The following is a 23,964-nucleotide window of genomic DNA, read 5'->3' as shown; positions in this document are numbered from 1 at the left end:
CATATTCCACGGATCATTTTGCACTATAAATTGTATTGATGTAGAACGAATCATTGTACATTCGCATCGCAAAGTAATTTGTAAATATGGTTATATGCTGAACATTTCTAAGTAACTTTTTTGTTTTATCCATAGTATCAATACGTATTCTAATCTTTTAGGACCCACAACCTGATGTTAGTTCAGACTCACACGATCAATTTGTAATACTTAACTAGCGGTATGTAAAGCGAGGGTTGTAGTTGCAGGCATCAGTCCGAAACCTTGCGACCCACTCTCTTTCCAATCTTTAAACTTCTTGAACTTTGCTCCCTGTCTGGATTTTTCCACTATACGTTGCTAATCACAAAATGCTCCACATTCCCTCTTGCAAATAATTACATTTTTGATCAATGGTTATATGTTGTACACGATGTCCAAAGCACTTGAGAATTCCAATCATTCATCGAAAAGTGGTATGCAGGTCTTTTTCTTCTTCTTCTTCTTTCGCTTCTGCCAGTCCGCGGTTAGGCCTATGGCCTGTTCTAGTATCATCATCTCGTCCCTGGTCTTCGTACACGATTTTATTGTATAAGAGGAAAAGCACGTGAAATGAGAAGACGCACATGGTTACATATCAAGACACTTGAACAATGATTCTCGAAATTTTCCCGGCTTAAAGACTATTCTATGAAATTTCGGGATTGCAGCGGGATGACGTCGACTTCTTGTCATGCTATTTCGGCTGACAACCATTCAGCCATCTTCAGGTGACTGTTTTGCACTGGAGATTCACATAATTTATACCAAAAAAACGCAACAGAGATGCATGTGCAAAATTAACCGCTACATGAGCGACCTCTGTCGAGTTTCGATCTCTCTTCGAATATTCCTCCATCTATGACGCGCAGGAGCACCCGTAATGGTGATGTTACATTCCCGCTCTCTGTCGAAACGTAGGCCCGCGGAGATAGGATTCAGATATCAAATTAATAAAATGCTCTATAGTTAGATGTGACATTTGTCATAAAAAGTTTTCTTTCTGAAGATATTAAAGAGATCACCGAGTCCCGCGCGTCATCCAGTTGAAAGCTGCCGTCACGATTAATCAGATATTCCGTCAAACGTATTTCCATTGATTCCTTGATAATTGAATCCTAGTAGTATCTCGTCGAGACCAAGATTTTCGTGACAGAATAATCCATGGGATAAAAATGGAAATCAGCGTATGGCTTTGTTGGCCGGGAGGCCCCACGCGGGGGAGTTCGGCCGCCGAATTACAAGTCCTTTTTAGTTGACGCCACTTCGGCGATGTTGGAAATGATGATGAAGAACACACAACACCCAGTCCCCTGCCGGGAATCGAACCCGGGCCCCTGTGTGATAAGCGGAAACGCTACCGCTACGCTACGGAGGCGGACATCCATGGGATGTCCCGTGGAGATTCAATGCTCGGCTATACCCGACTTACTAGGCTGCGAAAGGCGAGTGTGGCGATCATGTTGAGCGCACCTTTCATGCACTGTGCGCGTTTTCTGAACAAACGACGCTTTATGATAGTGTCAAGGTATTCTGTAGATTCTAGCCCTCCGCAGTCCCAGGTCGTCCTTTACCGAACTGAGAACAGAACAAGTGTTTGTAGGTCGGCGGAAGATTACCGTTCGCGTAAAGCGGGAAATACGGGTTCGAGTCCTGGTGCGGCACAAATTTTCATTTCACAAATACATTGTACAGTTCGAGTCTGATCATATTCGCAATTGCGAATACATTTCTCGTAACAGTATGTTAGTTCCAGGGCGCTACGTTATTGTCAATAAGCCACCATAAGCATATGTTTATCCATTTGTGTCGATCTAATAAAAAATTCTTTACCACTTGCATGCCACGTTTCATGAAATTATTCGGATTTCCACGTGCATGGCTAACCAAAAACGATGTTGCTCACGCATAACATGTAGTATTAAAAGCAGGATGGTTTGGGGATAAGGGGGTGCTTGTTTCTCATTGGTCTAGAGAGGAAGAGGAGAGAGTGGACTCCTGTAGGCGGGAGAGAGCTGACAGTATTTCATTTCATGGCAGTTTCTCGTCAGCCATCCGAAAAATGAAGGGATTTGATCATTCGTCAGTGAGCTTGCAGAAGGTACAATCAGGGATGTATCTGTTTTTAATTTTTTCCGATATACCTATTGCTGATAAGGTATGGCCCGCGTGTAGGGCAACATGGTAGTTTCGTTTCTAGAATCGCATTGGGTCACAGAAGTCCACGTTTGAATGAAACTGTTCGGTATTACTTCCAGGTTAAACTTACCGAATTGATGAGCACACACAATTCGCCTAGAGGAGTGGAGAGACTAAAATTTTCCTTCAATTTCGCAGAAAACATTCGATAACTTACAAGAATCAAATTTAGAATATGTCGTGACATAATTAATTTAACCACACACTGCACAGTCTCACATCATAAATTACGTTAATATTTGCAGCCATTTTCGATAATACGTCATGACATCATTAATTTATTATTTCAACGCGTCTTCCCTCGTAATATTTATCACAATTTTGGTGAAAGTATCATGTAGTTAATGTGATGTGACGTTGACGTCACACAACGCAATGATGACGTGACGTCGAGAGCAGTGGGACGAAATTAAAGGCCGCGAGGGGTAGCCGCGTGGTCTGAATCGCCTTGCCACGATTCGAACAGCTCCCCCCCCCCCCCCGTCGGAGGTTCGAGTCCGCCCTTGGGCATGGGTGTGTATTGCCCTTAGTGAAAGTTAGTTTAAATTAGTTTAATTAGTGTGTAATCCTAGGGACCGATGACCTCAGCAGTTTGGTCCCAAAGAATCTTACCACCAATTTCCAACGAAACTAAGGTAATTGGAATAATAATAAATTTATTTTATTATTTATAACAAATAGCCACAACCGGGTACTCTCACTATGGAGCCCAGGCCTAAAATGACGAAACTTGCGTATCTGGAATAACAATAAAATTCATTTATTATTATTATTATGTATAACAGATACCCACACCCTGACCCCAAACAAGCCAGATCTTGTAAGGTGCACAGAACTAGATTGATGTTGCCCTTTTTTTCTGGACTTCCTAAGCGTTGATGGTAAACGGTTAAGATTCTACTTATGTACGTGAGAGAAGGATTCTGGCCACTTGTTCCTTCAATCCTTCTGCTATGTTGGTTACTTTACTTTATTTAGTTGGATATAAGCAACACAACAGTTTACAATGTAACATCGATTACGGCTCTAGGCACACGAACACAGTGCCATCTTGCGGGAGCGACCGATCCCACATAATCCAGGTGGAGAGTCGTGGGGCGTAGTGTTTCAACAGAGGTTAGAAGTTGGTACGTCAAGGAGCCTACGGCATCCCAGGTGATTTCCACATTCAGCTAGTGATGCAGGTCCCGCACCTTCGCCCACCGTGGGGGGCCCAGTGTCAAATGTAAGCACCGATTTTTAAGTGTTTGTAATTGCCGTAAGTTGGTGTCGCAAGTGGCCCCCAAGAGGAGCATCTGTAGAGCATCCCAGGCAGGACTGCTGCTCTGTAAAGTCGGAGCTTCGTGCGAACTTTAAGTTGCTGGCTTGAAAATAATGGCTGTAGTTGATGAAATAAGTGCGTTGCGTGGGACACATATTCCCAGCACATGATCTCTGAAAATGAGTTTTTGGTCCACTATGACTCCCAAGTAGGTTCTGAGTAGTCCAGGGAAGCTCTACACTCTACAGCGTCAGTTGATCCCTGAGGTTTGGTCGGCGGTAGGTGAACGTGATAACTTTTGTTTTGGTTGCCTTCAGAGTTATGTGGTTGGACGTTGTCCAACGTTAAGTCAATTCCAGTTGTCGCTGAAGTGCGTGGTAACGGCGTTGAATCTGTGGCTGCTGGTGAGAATCGTTGTCATATGCGAATTGGACGAGGACTACTTGTGGAAGGATGGGCATATCATACACATAGAGGATGAATAGTACAGAGGAAAGAACAGATTCTTGGGGCATGCTCTCCGGTAGCTGCTGGATACTGGAGCGGTGGCCTTCCATCTTCACAAAGCATCGCCAGTCCTGGAGAAAGCTGTCGACAATCTAGGTACAGTAATCTGGCATGGCTCGTGCCGGTCATACGCCTTTTCGATGTCAAGAGAGGCTGCATCAGTATAGTTAGCACTGTTCGTGTTGTGCGCTGCGTATTCTGTGACTTTAAGGAGTTGCAATTCGCCTGATAGGCGAGGCTGGAAAGCGAATTGATCTGACTGGATGACGTTCCCTTCTGTGATGGCTTGATGTAGTCGGTAGATAATGATACCCTCGAGAGTTTTCGAAGGTGTAGACAGGAGGCTGATGGGCCTGTGGTTCTGTGGTATGCTGTGACCCTTTCCCGGACTGGCCAATGGTACCATCTGGGCAGTCCCCCAAGCTGATGGAAAATGGCCCAATAGGAGGCAAAGGTTGAACATTCAGGTAAGTAGGACCAGTGGTTTGCATGGCACCTTCTCGAGGTGCCCATTCGTCACACTGCTGGGGCCAGGGACTGAGTGATTACCCAAGCGGTGGATGATAAAGCGAACTTCCGTTGGGGTGGTTAGCACGGGATCAATCATCTGTCCAACGCGAGGCAGGGCTTCTGCCTGGCTGTGAAATGTTTCATCTCCCTCATCTGCATCTTCGTTTGGGAAAGTGTTCTGCGGTGTGTAGGTAGTGGCGAACAATTCTGCTTTCCCAAGCGGATGATATAATGGTCCCATTGAGCCTTATAGTGTAATGTTGGCAGAGCGTGCGTGGCGCAGAGCCGCGCCAGACCCCACTCATCCTTGGAGTAGAGGGTAAGCAACTCCATTTTTCCCCTCCCACTTTTCTTGACAACGTTCCACCACTCGGTATTGCAGCTCTCGGGAAAGGCGCTTCATCTCTTGGCGGTCGTCCGGGTTTCTGAATTGTCGTCATCAACGTGCTCTGTTTTTAAGTGACTTTAATTCCTGAAAATTGATGTTGCTCACTCAGTATATAATTTGTTATCCCTGACCTCGATATAAGTTCGTTACCTCCGCTAGAAGGCCCAGTACGTAATTACTCCCGTTCCAGATCTTTCCACAACAGAAAAAAAACTGAGAGGCACTCACTATGAATAGAACTCAAGTCATAATCTGTAGACCACGGAGGCAGCCATAGCCTCGCACCAGCTAACAGAACAGGAATATTCTGTCCCATCACGTGCACCACTTAGTTTGCATACTGAAGCCGTAGGCTATTGGTACCATCAGCAAGATAATGCACCACGCCATATCGTCCGAACTGTGTAAGAATCAAAACAGATTAAAAATGTGTGCCGGACCGAAACTCGAACTCGGGACCTTGCCTTTCACGGGCAAATGCTCTTCCATCTGAGCTATCCAAACACGACTCATGCCCCGTCCTCACAGCTTTAATTCTGCCAGTACCTTGTCTCCTACCTTCCAAACTTCACAGAAGCTCTCCTTCGAACCTAGCAGAACTAGCACTCCTGGAAGAAAGGATATTGCGGAGGCATGGGTTAGCCACAGCCTGGGATATGTTTCCAGAATGAGATTTTCACTCTCCAGCGGGGTGTGCATTGATTTGAAACTTCCTGGCAGATTAAAACTATGTGCCGTACCGAGACTCGAACTCGGGACCTTTGCCTTTCACGGGCAAGTGCTCCACCATCTGAGCTATCCAAGCACGACTCACGCCCCGTCCTGCACTTGCCCGCGAAAGGCAAAGGTCCCGTGTTCGAGTCTCGGTCCGGCACACAGTTTTAATCTGCCAGGAAGTTTCATATCAGCGCACACTCCGCTGCAGAGTGAAAATCTCATTCCGTGTAAGAATCGTTTGAAGAACACTGCATAAACATTTGGATGCTTGTTTTGTTCATCAGGTCACCGGACGTAATTCCTACTGAGCACATCTGAGACGTCATTGATCGAGATGTATGCGCCTTCGATCCAGCGCCGAGCAATCTCCCTGAGCAGTGGACGGCCGCTGAGTGACTGAAGTTCAGGACGGCTCCCCATATTTTGGTATCAGAATGTAACGCTTTCTACAACCAGAAGGTTGGCTTGAACGCCACACTATTTTACGATGAATGGTCGGGTTGAAAGCGGAATGCCTCACCTTCCTCCTACCATTGACCCGACTTATGCAGCCAGCTATAGAGGTATCTAAAGTTTAACTTGGATTACAAACCACAATTGTGATGCATATGTGGCACAATACTAATCAGATCAAACCTGTCATTTCTCCGTTCTAGTCTTTCCAGGTAAACGGAACGACACTTTTTCCCTCCGCTGTGTGGTAGCCGCGTATCACATGATCCAGCTTTAACAATGAATCAGATAAAAAATAGCCGAAACTTTAAGATCTGGACAGTCTCTCTCGTCTACGGGTTTCTTGCTTCACAGTCGAAGTCCTTTTTTTGAATTCGTGCTAGCGTGGCAAAACAATGTTTCAGGCAGCAAATGAAAGATTTAATTACCTATTATACTGTTGGTAGTGTACTTGAATGAGAAAAGTGAGTCTTAAATAGCCAAAGAAGTCAGTTTCTACCTATCGATGCAGGAAAAAAGCAGACGCAGACTCAGCCTGCTCCTCGGTAGGCACCTCCTACAAATGTTCTCCAGACACCAGACTGAGTAGCAGTCACGTAAGCCTCACAAGTGCACTGTATCAGTACTGGAAGCTTTGTGTTAATTTCCTCGAGCGCACAATTACCGGTTGGTTTTCATCACAAAAGCCTTTCACGTCCGTACTGAGACGGTGACAGATAGATTCCGGTTGCGATGTCGCAGAGTACCAAGGCCTTTTTCGGAATAAAAACAGAGATTTACAAGCTCTAAGTGTGAGGAATAAAGTAATTTCAGTAATGAAATATTGTTGAACATCGCGCGAAGTGCCATACTGCTGGTGTTAAATAGTGTGAGCCAGACTACTTTGATGCAGCGCCACCGTTCCGTGCTGCAGCCGTTAACATAACGTCGATGTGAATTCACTGTTAAGTTCCTGTCTTGGCCAGCCGTGTCACAGTTATTTGTTAGTCTCATATTTCAATTCCTATGATTGATGATGAACTACTGGAATGGATGGAGGTCTTAAGGTGTATTCCTTACGATTAGGATTCAACACGAACACTGATACTGCTTTGGCATTTTCATCCACTCTTCTGTACATATTTTATTTTACTTCTTCTTTCAGTAGCGGTACCTACCTTAGGAAGTTTTAGGAATTTAGCGGACCAAATGACCATGAAATTAAATACATAGTAGGAAGGAAAGAAACGTGTTACGATTGTTAAAAAGGGAGAAACTGTAGAAATAACATAATTTGAAACTGTAAAAGAGATAACTGTTCCGAACCTGTAAATACAGTGATTCGTACTACGAAGGAAAGACAGTAAGATCAATTTAGAGCAAAAAAAGATAAACCCCGATGATTAATACGCCATCTCACTCTTATGAGCAGGAAAAACACTCACTGGAACATCATTACATTACCAGCCACAAAGATATGATGCAATTGTCTTCTGCCTAACGATAGTGAACATTGACTGAACTCAAGACGACCATTGGAGAAAAACTCACTCAAGACGACCATTGGAGAAAAACTCACTTAAGAGCAAACAAAGCAGTTACAAAATCTTTCATGGTAAACATCACCATTCATTTGATTTCATTAAGTTTTTTTAATGCAAGATGAGAACCATTTGGTAACAGATATGGCGGACAAGATTGACTCTATCAGGCTAGAATCAATCCTTCGGACAAATCAGTTTCAAGTTCGTAACATGGGACATTTCCCGGCACTCAACACAATCGTTAGTGGACTGACTACGTTTCAACAACTGAAACATTTCATCATGAGTTCTCAGAGAGATTCAAGATTTTGCATGTCTGAAGACTGGTTTCGATTCATTTGTCCGGCTGTTCTCGCTTTAAGCCGCTGATGTACTCCATTACTTCCAATTTGAGCTGATACACATACAGGGCAGCACCCACCTCAGCGACGTATTTATCCAATCCAGGTATTTACAAGGCTGTTAGAAAATGTTACCCTGATAGCAATATCCTCAACTGCACAACTCGCTATAGTTATTTCAGTGTTTCGTTCAATGAATGTGTGCGAACGCGCTCTTTTTTTTTTAAGTTCGGATTGAACAGATTTTAATCTGTGTATCATTGTGTGTTTGTATCACGAAAGATAATTCCTGATGTACTACATATTCTAAAATCGAAATGTCTTAAATTTATAAACATCACAGCCTAATGTTAAATTTGAAAAAAAAAACTTATTTGTGCCATCAACTGTACAATTGTATGTTTATTCTCTACCGGTTTCAGTTATTACAATGATCTTTACAGGAGAAAAACTGTGTACATCAACGGACGGATCAAACACAAATTGGCTCTGAGCACTATGCGACTTAACTTCTGAGGTCATCAGTCGCCTAGAACTTAGAACTAATTAAACCTAACTAACCTAAGGACATCACACACATCCATGCCCGAGGCAGGATTCGAACCTGCGACCGTAGCGGTCGCTCGGTTCCAGACTGTAGCGCCTAGAACCGCACGGCCACTCCGGCCGGCGGATCAAACACACACACACACATACATACACATATCTATAGTTGGCTCATATATGATGAAAATGTATGTTTGATCAGTTGATGTACACAGTTTTTCTCCTGTGAAGATGATTTTAATAACACATAAAAGGGCTTGGATACTAAGAGAGAAGTACTAGCGGAAATGGGGGTGTGGGAGAAGGCCGCAGAGAAGAGTGTCGTGAGTCGCTCTCTCTCTCTCTCTCTGTCTCTCCCTCTCTCTCTCTCTCTCCCATGTTTGTTTTGTGGGGCGCTCAACTGCGCGATTATCAGCGCCCGTACAATTTCCCAATCTTTACTCAGTCCAATCTCGCCACTTTTATGAACTATGATAAAATGATGAGGACGACGCAAACACCCAATCCCCGAGTCGAGAAAATCCCCAACCCGGCCGGCAATCGAATCCGGGATCCCGTGATCCAGAGGCAGAAACACTAGCCACCTTCTTTTTTTTCATTTCGTTCGTCATTGTTCGTTGCGTTTGGTGTGGGTGGACGTCACAAGAAATCCGTTCAAGTTGATCGTTGATTCCTTTACTCAGTTTTTTTTTTATTTTTTTATTACAGAGGGCGAGCAGCACTCTGATCGAACACGCTGAGCTACAGTGTCGGCGCCGCTAGACCACGAGCTGCGGACTCGCTCACTCTCTAGTGCAATGATGTTTAAAATCAACAAACGCTCCATTGCTGAGTGAAAATTCATTTTGAAAATTCGTTTTGGATTTGTAGCATAACACTGCGATGTATCAGCTGATTCTTTTATGAACTCAAAAATATTGTCAAGAGTAAATAATTTTAATTATCCGCTTTATTTATTTATTTCGAGTCAAAAACATTACAACAATATTTACAATATATACAATATAACAAATCAGGTCAAATCATAAAAGAACAAACTAAACGGTATTAGCCCAAAATTGTGCAACGGCAGCAGCATTGTCTGAAACATCAACAAGCTCTTGTGTGGAACATGATACAGGACATCTAGGACAGTTAATTAAATGTTTGGTTGTCTGTTCTTCTCCGCAGTCACACAAGGTGGAAGATTCCTTCATGAAGCCCCATTTAAACAGGTTGTCCTTAGTTCGTCCGACGCCACTCCTGAGCCGATTTAGAGACTTCCACACTGTCCAGACTTGGTTTCCACCAGGAGGAAGGGTCTCAGAAGGAGTCATCCAATCATTGCTGTCAGATTTTGCTGTCCACTGAGATAGTCTGGCTGCTCCAGTCCGACCGGTGAGGGGTGTAGTAGTTCTCATAAAGCTCCTCCTAGATTTGAGTCTACTAATTGGTGGCTGGTATCCATGTAGCAGGTGATCGGTGTTATGATCTGCTTTATGTCTCTCAAGTTTGGCTGCGACTTCACGCCTTATGTCCGGAGGAGCAATACCTGCTAGTTTATGGAGTTTATCAATAGGTGTAGCTTTGAGGCATCCCGTTACTGTCCTGCAGGTTTCGTTCAGTGCCACATCAACCTGCTTTGCATGAGATGACTTGTACCATACAGGACATGCGTATTCAGCTGCGGAATAGCACAAGGCCAAGGCTGATGTTCTTAGTAGTTTGGGATCTGCACCCCAAACGCTGCCAGTGAGCTTCCGCAGGATGTTGTTACGAGCAGCAACTTTCTGCTTAGTGTTAGTGCAGTGTTTTCTGTAGGTCAACGTTCGATCTAAGGTGACACCCAGATATTTGGGGTAGAAACAATGTTCAAGCTCTTGATCTTCCCAACACACTGTAAGTTTTCTGTAGGCCTCTCGATTGCGTAGGTGGAAAGCACAAACTTGAGTTTTAGTAGGGTTCGGTCTTAAGTTATTGACTCTGTAGTACTCAGATAGGTCCTTGAGAGCAACAGTAAGCTGGTTTTCTACTGTGTCAAAATCTCTGGCTTGTGTGACTAAGGCAAGATCATCTGCATAGATGAAACTCTTTGTAAGAGAAGGTTGAGGCTGGTCATTTGTAAATATGTTGAACAATATGGGGGAAAGGACACTACCCTGAGGCAAGCCATTCCTTTGACTTCTCCATCTACTCCTTCTTCCTTGGAACTCCACATAGAATCGCCGGTTTTCCAAAAGTGTCTGCACAGTTCTGGTGAAATTAATGTCTCTAGTGATGTAGTAGACTTTGTGCAATAATTGTCGATGTTGAATGGTGTCATATGCTGCTGTGAGATCCACGAAGACAGCCCCGGAAATGTATCCTTTTTCATATCCCTCTTCAATATGTTCAGTCAGATTAAGGACTTGTGCTGAAAAGTGTCTCTTTATACTATCCAAAAATTTTAACTTGGAAGAAAATTTTAACTGTGTTCGTTCTGTCAAAATGGAGGTTTATCACGTAGAGTGCAGTCCATTTAGCAATCTGATACTTTCGTTTAATTTTATTTTGTTCACGCTGCATCTCGTGAACTCCGTGGTCGGTAAGGATTGTTGTTGCTGAAAGCTGATTGCAAATGGGCAACTGGAGCTAGCTAACAAACAAGTTCTACAAATTTTCCTGCAGCTGTTCATACAAATTAAGCACAACATGGGCCCCCACAATTAGAACACCGAACAAGAATATCTTTACTGCAATAAAAAAACACCTCCACTTAATATCCTAGCAACTGCTATAGAAGAAAATTAAGAGAGACCAGTATCACATATTAGACAGACAGTGAGAGTAGCCTAATAACAAATACTTTTAATTTTTCCTATAACATGTTACAATTGTACCTCGCATAAATTTATTATGAAATAATCTGTTTCTGATGTCAGTCTACCTTGGCAATTCCTATATCATTGTGATATGATCGTTGGATGAATAAAGTTCAATAAACAAATAAATTAGTGTAAGATTGTACAATAGTTTCACTTAGTGTCTAGACAAATGCAGGAAAATTAGAATAATTTTGCTTTTCAGAAAACTTATCAAATGGCGCTAAATACTAAAATGATCGTGTTCAGTGCGAGAGCGGACGACATGCTACTGACAAATACACGAATGTAATTGAAAAAATTAGCCATCTCAAGATCGGCATGGTGACACGAAATCTTTGTGTATTAAAATAATGCTTTTCCAAAGTGTTTGTGGTTGGTTGCGCTCAACACCAACAATTTTTGTCGAAATATTGTTCCGACTGCAGTGAGAGAGGAAATTATGGGAAGTGTGGCGGATTAGCTCCCGGTCTGCGCGCGAGGCGAGTATCGATGCGGATTTGAGTAACAGGTCCCAGGCTCCCAGCTCGTTTATCGCCCATGTGACTGGCCGGCTTCTGTACACAGCATAGTTTCCAACGGCCCAGTAAACGGCTGTTTAAACACCTTCCACACCGCTGAGCGTTTCGCATTTCCGACTATCAACACACAGATCTTTCAGTAGAATGTTGGATACCTGAAGCACTTATAAAATGCTGTCGATCTCGATAAGTAAGAATAACTGTTACTGTTTCGCGACACAATTTCATTTCATCCCTTATACAAACATTTTCACCTAACTGCTTCAGAAACTTAAATCGACATCTATACTCCACAAGCCACATGACGGTGTGTACCGCATCTCCAAGATGCAATATACCTCTCTTGCAGCGTCTACCACGAGTGTTTCATGATCATCCTGGTAAAGCTCTCGTTCTTAGTAGGACAACACGTTAACTAACTGTATCACTCTATTTTGGATCTTCTCTATCAGATCTACCTGTAAAGGATCCCAGTAAAAAAAATTGAGTGAAATACAACAGCTATCTCTACAATTGCGTTTATGCAGTTATTCCACTTTGTCATCCTGGAGGCGTGCTCTTTGGTATTTCACAGGCTTTTTTTGTATGTCTCAATGGTACATTGCCAAAGATTACAGGTCCGATTCTCAGTCACTCCTAGTATTTTAGACCGTCATGTATCACTTCTTTCACCTCTGCCAATGTTTTTAATGCGAAAAATGCCGAGTTGCACCTTGGATCGAAATCCAGGTTAAACTATAGATCCCCCTGTAATTGTCTGGCTATGTCAGTTCAAAGGTCGGAGGAAGGCAACAGCATATCACGTCCAATAGGACCATGCGTAGTAAAGCACTGTGGTGATCAAACCAATCTTTGGATTGACAACAGTTTGCTAGTATTTCTTGTGACTGATTGATAATCGTACACTGCTCCGCAAAAGGATGAGATAGATGAAGTAACGTAACATATTAACTAATCGGTGGAAATGAATGAAAATGCAGTAGTATGTTTGGGCAGAGGTCTTGCACTCGTGCTCAGTTTATAAACTCAGTCACGAACACACATGAGACTAGTAGCATTACAAAACAGGAGAGCGCGTTAAATGATTCTGATTTAATTAAGGGGGTCTGTTAATGATCATACTTTAGAACATCGTTGCTTAGTATAAGGTCTCTATTCCTGCGCATTAACCAACTTGCATTAGGATAGCTAACGCATTACAATTTTTCTTTCTTAAGCTCGGTTTGAAGCAATTACACAGAGTGCAAATCCAACTACAGTGGCTCTGAAGGAGCCTTTGCTTTGCTTCCTCATTAATTATGTAAAGCACAACAAACTATAACTCTTTAAATAACAAATGCGGTTTGATAAGCAGTCTTTTAACTTACTCAAAATATAGTTGGCTGTGCAAATGCCAACACGTCATTAAATTCAAGTTCAAACACTTTCTGATGAAATGAACACTGATAAAACTTGGTAATTCTGATGAAAATGCATAGCTGCAACAGTTAATAATCATTTTCACTTCAGATCAACTTCATTATTTTCGGGCAGCTTTTCAAGTAAGGCAAATTATTTAAGATAATGACTGCAGCTTGATTTAAAAATACAGTGGAAGTGGAGTATTTCTCAAACTATAAAACTTAACTTTAAACACTAGAACTCCACACATTAAAAACAATCACAACTATTTTTACAACTGCCAAATGTCTTTCCATAATAAATTAGGACACTCGGAATTAAATTCACTAGGATAGGGGTTCCTTTCCAGGTTTGTGATTTGAGATAATCACGGGTGTAAGACAGAGTTTTTAGCAACACCACGATTATTTATTATTAAAATCAACCAAATTTCACGAATATCTGGTCCATTTACAGAGTGCCAAATATAAAAAATTTTGTGGAAGGCCGGTGGCACAGGTGGCGTTATTTGCAGCGGCTGTTAACATGCCGGCGATGTACTCATGCCAGTAATGTTTGCCTCGCCCTGTTACAAATCTTCTTGACGTCGGAATTATATTTTTATAGGGCCAAAAAACACGCCAAGATAATCGTATCACCAATGACAGCATCCGAGACCCATAAATAATACCCCTAAGCCCTTCTGGCCTCAAAACTCCAAGAATATGAGCCACAATGATCCGCTACTGCTAGCGAGATGTTAACCACAACACTGCTCAGCGGAGACTCCTTACCCGTCACAAAGGACGAGTTGCCACTTGCGCGCCGACCACACCTTTTCCACTCCGCCAGGCTACTTCCGTAACTGCGGGACTTCCCCACATCTTTCACATTCAACCCTACATTCCCTAACTGTGGACCAAGTCATTTACAGTATATTATATAACAATCATTCCAGTAGTTATTTAAATCCACAAACACATTTTAAATAACATCGTTGAAAAGTTCACGTAACTGAAATATGTATACGTGGTCAAAGAACTTCCATGTGTTACAACTACGCTGGAGAACTGTATAGCCGGCCGCGGTGGTCTAGCGGTTCTAGGCGCTCAGTCCGGAGCCGCGCGACTGCTACGGTCGCTGGTTCGAATCCTGCCTCGGGCATGGATGTGTGTGATGTCCTTAGGTTAGTTAGGTTTAAGTAGTTCTAAGTTCTAGGGGACTGATGACCATAGATGTTAAGTCCCATAGTGCTCAGAGCCATTTGAACCATTTTTGAGAACTGTATAATAATAACACACACAAAAACGTTCGGCAAAACTTTCAGGGCCCATGCTTCACACATATGAGGAGGGCAGGGCCATATTATAACCCATTTTTCACTACTCTTCGTAATATAAGGAGCAGTCATACGAAAACGAGAGACACGGAATGTTTGCGGCTGTCCACGGAACCATGATTGTACCCACGCGCGCACCTTTTCGTCCTAAGCAAATCGACGGACACGAATATATTTCTCTGGAGCTCCAAAAATATGGAAGTCCCAGTGGAGAGATCAGGACTGTATGAAGGATGTGTAAGGGCTTCCCAGCGAAACTTCTGCAGCCTAGTCCAAGCAACAGACACGAGAGGTCCGGGAAAGTCATGATGAGCCTTATCTTTGAGTGAAAGGGCCCGCTTCTGAATGACTTTCTGGAACATGGCGCCACAATGGTAAGTGCATTAAGCGAAGCGTTCCATCAAGTCCAGACGCCCAGGAATGGTAACTGACGGCATCATTCTGTTGCAGGAAATGCCCGCTCACATTTTCCCGAGGTTGTTTCGACTAGGCTGCAGAAGTTTCGCTGGGAAGCTGTTACACATCCTCCTTAGAGTCCCGATATCTTCCCATGTGATTTCCATATGTTTGAGCCCTGACAAAAGACATTCGTAAATGTCGATTTGCTTCGGACGAACAGGTGCACACCCGAGGACAATGGTACCGTATGTAACCGCAAACATTTTTCCAGTAAGTCATTCACCGTCTCCTCTCACAGTAGAAAATGGCTCTGAGCACTATGGGACTCAACATCTGAGGTCATCAGTTCCCTGGAACTTAGAACTACTTAAACCTAACTAACCTATGGACATCACACACATCCATGCCCGAGGCAGGATTCGAACCTGCGACCGAAGCGGTCGCGCGGTTCCAGACTGAAGCTCCTAGAACCGCTTCGCCACACCGGCCGGCGTAGAGGCATCTGAAAATTCTTCTGTGTACAGCTACGGTATAACACACCGAGGGTCTTCGTGTTCATATTATGTAAGGCAGCGAAACCGTACCCAACGGTTCAGGGATACAGCGAAGCGCATCCGGGTTTCATTACGACGGCAGGTTCATGATTATATCAGTTACAACGCAGAGCATTTTCAACATTTATTGGAAAAAGGCGTTTCATATGGTATCTTCTGCCCGTGTCAGAACCCCATGGTTAATGTACTATGAAGAGTCGTCGGTAATGCACTCTAACAGGACAATAAGCGTTTTCAGACCAAGTTTCGTACAACATACACAAATAAAAAAAAAAAAGTTTGCATCACCTCTGTTCCGAGAGTTCTGGAACCTGTACAGAAAATTGGAATAGAGATCAACATAAACATCATTTCCGCCATTTTTATTGCTCAGGAAAACCATACATTGCATGTTGTAGCACTATACAGAGAAGTCTTCAGAGGTGGTGATCCAGATTGCTGTAAACATTGGTTGGTACCTCTAATACCCAGTAGCACATCCTCTTGCGTTGATGCACCCCTGTATTCGTCGTGGCATACTATCCACAAGTTCATCAAGGCACTGTTGGTCCAGATTGTCCCACACCTGAACGACGATTCAGCGTAGATCCCTCAGAGTGGTTGCTGGGTCACGTCGTCCACAAAACAGCCTTTTTCAATCTACGAGGTGCATTCAAGTTCTAAGGTCTCCGATTTTTTTTCTAATTAACTACTCACCCGAAATCGATGAAACTGGTGTTACTTCTCGACGTAATCGCCCTGCAGACGTACACATTTTTCACAACGCTGACGCCATGATTCCATGGCAGCGGCTAAGGCTTCTTTAGGAGTCTGTTTTGACCACTGGAAAATCGCTGAGGCAATAGCAGCACGGCTGGTGAATGTGCGGCCAAGGAGAGTGTCCTTCATTGTTGGAAAAAGCCAAAAGTCACTAGGAGCCAGGTCAGGTGAGTAGGGATCATGAGGAATCACTCCAAAGTTGTTATCACGAAGAAACTGTTGCATAACGTTAGCTCGATGTGCGGGTGTGTTGTCTTGGTGAAACAGCACACGCGCAGCCCTTTCCGGACGTTTTTGTTGCAGTGCAGGAAGGAATTTGTTCTTCAAAACATTTTCGTAGGATGCACCTGTTACCGTAGTGCCCTTTGGAACGCAATGGGTAAGGGTTACGCCCTCGCTGTCCCAGAACATGGACACCATCATTTTTTCAGCACTGGCGGTTACCCGAAATTTTTTTGGTGGCGGTGAATCTGTGTGCTTCCATTGAGCTGACTGGCGCTTTGTTTCTGGATTGAAAAATGGCATCCACGTCTCATCCATTGTCACAACCGACGAAAAGAAAGCTCCATTCAGGCTGTCGTCGCGCGTCAACATTGCTTGGCAACATGCCACACCGACAGCCATGTGGTCGTCTGTCAGCATTCGTGGCACCCACCTGGATGACACTTTTCGCATTTTCAGGTCGTCATGCAGGATTGTGTGCACAGAACTCACAGAAATGCCAACTCTGGAGGCGATCTGTTCAACAGTCATTCGGCGATCCCCCAAAATAATTCACTTTCTCGATCATGTCGTCAGACCGGCTTGTGCGAGTCTGAGGTTGTTTCGGTTTGTTGTCACACGATGTTCTGCCTTCATTAAACTGTCGCACCCATGAACCCACTTTCGACACATCCATAACTCCATCACCACATGTCTCCTTCAACTGTCGATGAATTTCAATTGGTTTCACACCACGCAAATTCAGAAAACGAATGATTGCACGCTGTACAAGTAAGGAAAACGTCGCCATTTTAAGTATTTAAAACAGTTCTCATTCTCGCCGCTGGCGGTAAAATTCCATCTGCCGTACAGTGCTGCCATCTCTGGAACGTATTGACAATGAGCGCGGCCTCATTTTAAAACAATGCGCATGTTTCTATCTCTTTTCAGTCCGGAGAAAAAAAATCGGAGGCCTTAGAACTTGAATGCACCTCGTATCTCAGGCATGTTCGATAGGGTTCATGTCTGGAGAATACGTTGGCCACTTTAGTCGACCGATGTCGTTATCCTGAAGGAAGTCATTCACAAGATGTGCATGATGGGGGTGCGTATTGTCGTCCATGAAGACGAATGCCTCGCCAATATGCTGCCGATATGGCTGCACTGTCGGTCGGAGGATGGCATTCACGTATCGTACAGCCGTGGCGCCTTCCATGTCCACCAGCGGCGTACATCTATCCCACATAATGCAACCTCAAAACAGCAGGGAACCTCCACTCGCTGGACAGTGTGTGTAAGGAGTTCAGCCTGATCGGGTTGCCTCCAAACATCTCCGACGATTGTCTGGTTGAAGGCATATGCGACACTCATCGGTGAAGAGAACGTGATGCCAATCAAATGGTTCAAATGGCTCTGAGCACTATGCGACTTAACTTCTGAGATTATCTGTCGCCTAGAACTTATAACTAATTAAACCTAACTAACTTAAGGACATCACACACATCCATGCCCGAGGCAGGATTCGAACCTGCGACCGTAGCGGTCACTCGGTTCCAGACTGTAGCGCCTAGAACCACACGGCCACTCCGGCCGGCTGATGCCAATCCTGAGCGGTCCATTCGGCATGTTGTTGGGCCCATCTGTACCGCGCTGCACGGTGTCGTGATTGCAAAGATGGACCTCGCCATGGACGTCGGGAGTGTAGTTGCGCATCATTCATCCTATTGCGCTCAGTTTGGGTCGTAACACGACGTCCTGTGGCTGCACGAAAAGCATTATTCACCATGGTAGCGTTGCTGTCAGTGTTCCTCCGAGACATAATCCGTAGGTAGCGGTCATCCACTGCAGTAGTAGCCCTTGGGCGACCTGAGCGAGGCACATCATCAACAGTTTCTGTCTGTCTGTATCTTCTCCATGTCCGACCAACATCGCTTTGGTTCACTCCGAGACGCCTCGATACTTCCTTTGTTGAGAGCCCTTCCTGGCACAAAGTAACAATGCGGACGCGATCGAATCGCGGTATTGACCGTCTGGGCATGACTGAACAACGAGCCGTGTACCTCCTTCCTGGTGGAATGACTGGTACCGATCGGCTGTCGGACCCGCTCCGTCTAATAGGCGCTGCTCATGCATTGTTTACATCTTTGGACGGGTTTAGTGACATATCTGAACATTCGAAGGGACTGTGTCTGTGATACATATCCACAGTCAACGTCTATCTTCAAGAGTTCTGGGAACTTTTTTTTATGTGTGTATTTTCTCCATCCATGTGCAAGAAATGTATGGTGAAAGTTTGTCCGATTATTTTTGTTACATCCTTTATGTAAAAAACACGAGAGTGAATCAGGGAGACAGGAAACATAGTCAAATTATCGGAATCTCAACCCTTCATGCGGTTTGCGACGTGACACAGACCGTGGAGATAGACTAGAAAAGCCTGTCAGGTGTTTCATTTTCGTTCATAAATCACTTCATTAAAACTCTGCTCAGTCTAGCAGGTAGCTTATTCCAGCGCTGACTCTGCCGCTACCACGCAACAGTCACTACGTAGTGTTTTGGCTGGCTTCCCACACCACTTGGCTTAATGTCCTTCTGTCTCTTTCCTCTTTCTCTTCCACTTCCCCCCCCCCCCTCTCTCTCTCTCTCTCTCTCTCCCCCACTCCCTCCCCCAGTGTCTTTTCTTCCCTCTCAATGGAAATTCGTTTTTCTCTCGGAACTGATTTGTCAAACTTTCTTTCCTTTAACGTCTCGTCACCAAAGACAAATTAAATTGACTCGCATTTAAATTAATTTAACCTATCTTTAAAAGGAAAATAGCCAAGGCGGTCTCTTTTATAGGAGCGAGAAAGCTCCACTGAAATATAATTTGTGATGTCTGCTTCCATCGTCCGCGCGGAAGAGATCAGTATTCGCCAAGTTCATGATGAGAGTTCGCCGAACTTGCTTTGTCTCAAAAGTTCAGATTTTAAACTGGCCTCAAGTACGCGTACAGCAAACTGAGAAATGTTCCACTTTTTACCCAAATGCATGAAGTTGGTCTTACGATATTATAATTGTAACAAAACTTAACGCGTTGGTAGGAGTAATATCTTTTACAGTCCTTCTCGATTTCGATACGGCAGTAAATTAGTTGCTTCCCAAATCACAATATATCCGTCGAGGTAGCACACACCACATGCTCCTATCTCTCTCTCTCTCCCTCTCTCTCTCTCTTCTCTCTCTCTCTCTGTGTGTGTGTGTGTGTGTGTGTGTGTGTTGTAATAACACATCAACACTGAGGTAAGTAAATTTCATAGCGTAAATAGTGGTGTTGGCCGAAATTTAAATTGCCTGCCATATAACGCAGGAGCCTGTCACACAAGCTTGGATGTACTCAAGGATGGAGAAGGAAATGGCAGTTGCTTTCGAGGAGAATGTCCCACCATTTGCCTGGAGCGATTTAGGGAAAATCACAGAAAACCTAAATCATGATGGTCGGACGCGGATTTGAACCATCGTTCACCCGAATGCGAGTCCAGTGTGGTAATGAATGCACCACCTCGCTCGGTATATCACATTACAGAGTTTACGGCATTACATTGCTCATAGAAGTAAAAGACACTTGAGACTTGTAGTGTAATTAAGTGCATTGCGCCTTTTTGACTCTCACCGCCTCCTAAAAACACACAAAAAAAATCTGCTCAGTTCCATTCCTAGGATTTCAAACGCAGAAAAGGCACTTTAAATCGTAAGGTCGGGTGAAGGCAGAACAAAAGAAAGTAATACCTGAATACCATAACACTTCAGCGATTTCATAGTTCGGTGAGGTATTAACAGACTGATAAATAAATGCACACCATCAAATCCCATGTTCGGAAATTATTTTCTGTTTTATTGCGTTAATTTGATAAACGTATTAAAGAAAACAGTTCACCGTCCATAATAAGACTTTTTAGCCCTCAAATGAACACATCATTTACACTGACGGAAAAAAAATCGCAGCACCAAAAAATAATTCATCTAGAACAATGAAATTTCGGGAATACGTTTGTCTAGGTAAAACATCTACGTGATTAACACTGCAATATAACAGATTAATATAAGTGCGAGATAAGCCACTGAAAATGCGAAATGGTACATTAATAACCGGTGTAACCACCAGAATGTTAAGCGCAGGCATACGAACATGCATGCATTGTGTCGTACTGGTGGCAGATGTCAGTTTGTGGGATGGAGTTCCTTGCCTGTTGCAAAAATGTTCAAATGTGTTTGAAATCTTATGGGACTTAACTGCTAAGGTCTTCAGACCCTAAGCTTACACTCTACTTAACCTAAATTATCCTAAGGACAAACATACACACCCATGCCCGAGGGAGGACTCGAACCTCCGCCGGGACCAGCCGCACAGTCCATGACTGCAGCGCCCGAGACCGCTCGGCTAATCCCGCACGGCCTTGCCTGTTGCAATTGGTCGGTCAAAACAGGGATGGTTAATGCTGTTTCTGTATAATGCTGCAGTTTCAGTCCGATGATGTCCCATATGTGCTCGATTGGAATGGTGATCGAGCTGGCCAAGACAAAATGTCGACACTCTGTAGAGCACGTTGTGTTACAACAGCAGTATGTGGGCGAGCGCTATCCTGTTGGAAAACACCCCCTGGAATGCTGTTCATGGATGACAGCACAACAGGTCCAGTCACCAGACTTGCGTACAAATTTGCAGTCAGGTTGTGTGGGATAGCCACGAGAGTGCTCCTCCTGTCATAAGAAATCTCACCACAGACCCTCAGGTGTAGGTCCATTGTTTCTAGCAGGCTGACAGGTTGGTTGCAGGGCTTCGACTGGCCTCCTGATCAACACACGGCCATCATTGGCACCAAGGCAGAACCAGTCTTCATCAGAAAATACGAAAGACCTCCACCTTGCCCTCCAATGAGCTCTCGCTTGACACCACTGAAGTCACATATGGCGATGGTGTGGGTCAATGGAATGCACGCTATAGAGCATCTGGCACATAACTGTCCTTGAAGTAACCGAATTATAACAGTTTGTTGTGTCCTTATGGTACCAACTGCTGCTCAGATTGCTGCTGCAGATGAAGTTCGGTGCGCCAGAACCATACGCCGAACACGATGCTCTTCCTTCTCGGTAGTGCCACGTGACCGTCCGGAGCTCCGTCTTGTTGTAACCGTATTGTCGTGGCCACCACTGGCAGCAATCATGTACAGTAGCTACTTTCCTGCGAAGTCTTTCGGTAATATCGTAGAAGGAACACACAGCTTCTCGTAGTCCTACAACAAGACCTCGTTCAAAGTCGGTAGGAGGTCGATAATGACGTCTTTGTAGCCTTAAAGACATTCTTGACTAACATCAACTCACCATGTCCAATCTCAAAGCTAACTATCGGTCACTATCGTTACAGTGTCTGTTTAAAACAAACCTGATTTGCATCTTCATAGCAACGCTACTAGCGCCAGTCTTATGTGACTGGCGCGAACCTTGAACAGACATCGTCTTTCAGATACACGCCTACGAACGTTCGCTTATGTCGTGCAACTCCTCTTTGGTGTTGTGAAATTTTTTCCGATAGTGTGGTTTCTCTACTTCTTAATATTCCGTCCAAAGGCCTTCCACTTCAATGACCATCTGCATCTGGCGAGTAAGGGAGTCTACGAGCCGGCCGCGGTGGTCTCGCGGTTCTAGGCGCGCAGTCCGGAACCGTGCGACTGCTACGGTCGCAGGTTCGAATCCTGCCTCGGGCATGGATGTTTGTGATGTCCTTAGGTTAGTTAGGTTTCAGTAGTTCTAAGTTCTAGGGGACTTATGACCACAGCAGTTGAGTCCCATAGTGCTCAGAGCCATTTGAACCATTTTTTTTTTTTTTTTTTGGAGTCTACGATGTGAGTAATAAACGTCTCACTTTGTACCAGCTACTCCTAGGCATCTAGGCGACGTTCCAAAGATCATCGCGCTTTCTTGCTGCGGGGTCGGGCCCAGTTTCCCGAATAGCCCGTTTCCTCTCACCCACAGGTTTTCATTGGGGCTGAGGTGTAACGCAGAAAGAGGGTGCGTAGTCGACAAGAAAAATGTTCTGTTCTGCAAACTACACCTTCACCATAGGTGACATGCATATTTGAGGCTGATCATGCTGGAAACAGACGAATGCCACAGGATACAGTTGTCGTACTGATGGGACCATAATATTACCCTTAATATCAGTATACTGGGATACATTTAGGGTCAAGACGGACACCATGATGCTTATATGCCAATAATGGACCATCATTCGCTGTGCATAAAACTGATTCGACGAAAAATATTGCATTTCGCCCGTCACTACAGACATTTTCCCCAGGTAATGGTAACTGGTAGAGTCAGGGAGCATCGTCAGTGAGCTCCATCACGGAGTTTCCCTATGACGGCCACAAGTCTGCTTTCTTTTCCAGAGTCCCGAAGCCGACCCCGAATCGTGTCAACCGACCTGCGAAACGCAGTACTATGGTTCAACTGCACTGCGCCTAAAGAAAGTATTCTGCAGCAATGTGTTTAGAAATTCATTACGATGGGATGGTTTTGTTACATGCCAACTTTCAGTGCCCGCACTTTGGAATCTCCGGTATCTCGATATCGTCTTATCCATCGTTGCGCAGTGCGTTCTACGACGCCAACCAGTACTTCATCCTGCAACACCTCCAAATTCCCCTGGTGGTACAGGTATCTGACCTTCAATCGTCTGACATCATTGGATATTCCAGAAGCAACGGTGCGACGACATACATAACCTGCAGCGTTAGACTGTCAGCCAATGCAGCGGAATACTGCCACCATATGTGGGAATAACTTCTAACGTAAAAAATTATGACAAACTGATGTTCTCCTTCGAGAAAAGTAATACTACAAGAAAGTTAAGCAGTTTAGTCCCTCTAAATGTCTCCATACGTGGTCTTAGGTCACTAGACCTTAGTTTTAGAAAAAAATTGGCGTCAGCAGTCGCCACATTCACTACTTTCAACTGGAATGTTGACGCAGCCATTAGAGCACAACTCTCTCACCGTTCGTCAAAGATTAAAATCCACGGGATTACTTTCTTTTGAAATTTCACATGATTAATTAAAACTATTTAATAAAAATGAAGATTAACTTTGCTTTGATCAATAATTATTACGTGATAGTACTATAACATAACAGCACGAAAACACCAGTAAACATACAGCGCTTCTACGAAATCATGGAACAAGTGACGGACACCATTATACACACCAAGAGGAAGTACAGGAAGGAACAACTGGACTCCATCGGAAAATTTTTCGCAAATACAGCACATGAGATTTCTATAGCAGTTTTTCAAGAACAACCCAAGTATATACCCTCAAAATTTGTCTCAGAAAATCATTCGGATGGCTACCCATGACCAACCAGGAAAACTGTCGAGTACTAGCATGACATTTTTCTGAAATCCTATACTGCCCCGAAAAGCCATCAAAGTTCCCTAAGGAAATTTCCACTTACACCTGCACCGAATCCCTACC

The sequence above is a fragment of the Schistocerca nitens genome, chromosome 3, assembly GCF_023898315.1.
Source record: "Schistocerca nitens isolate TAMUIC-IGC-003100 chromosome 3, iqSchNite1.1, whole genome shotgun sequence".
NCBI lineage: Eukaryota > Metazoa > Arthropoda > Insecta > Orthoptera > Acrididae > Schistocerca > Schistocerca nitens.
Note: the sequence above shows the minus strand (reverse complement) of the source record.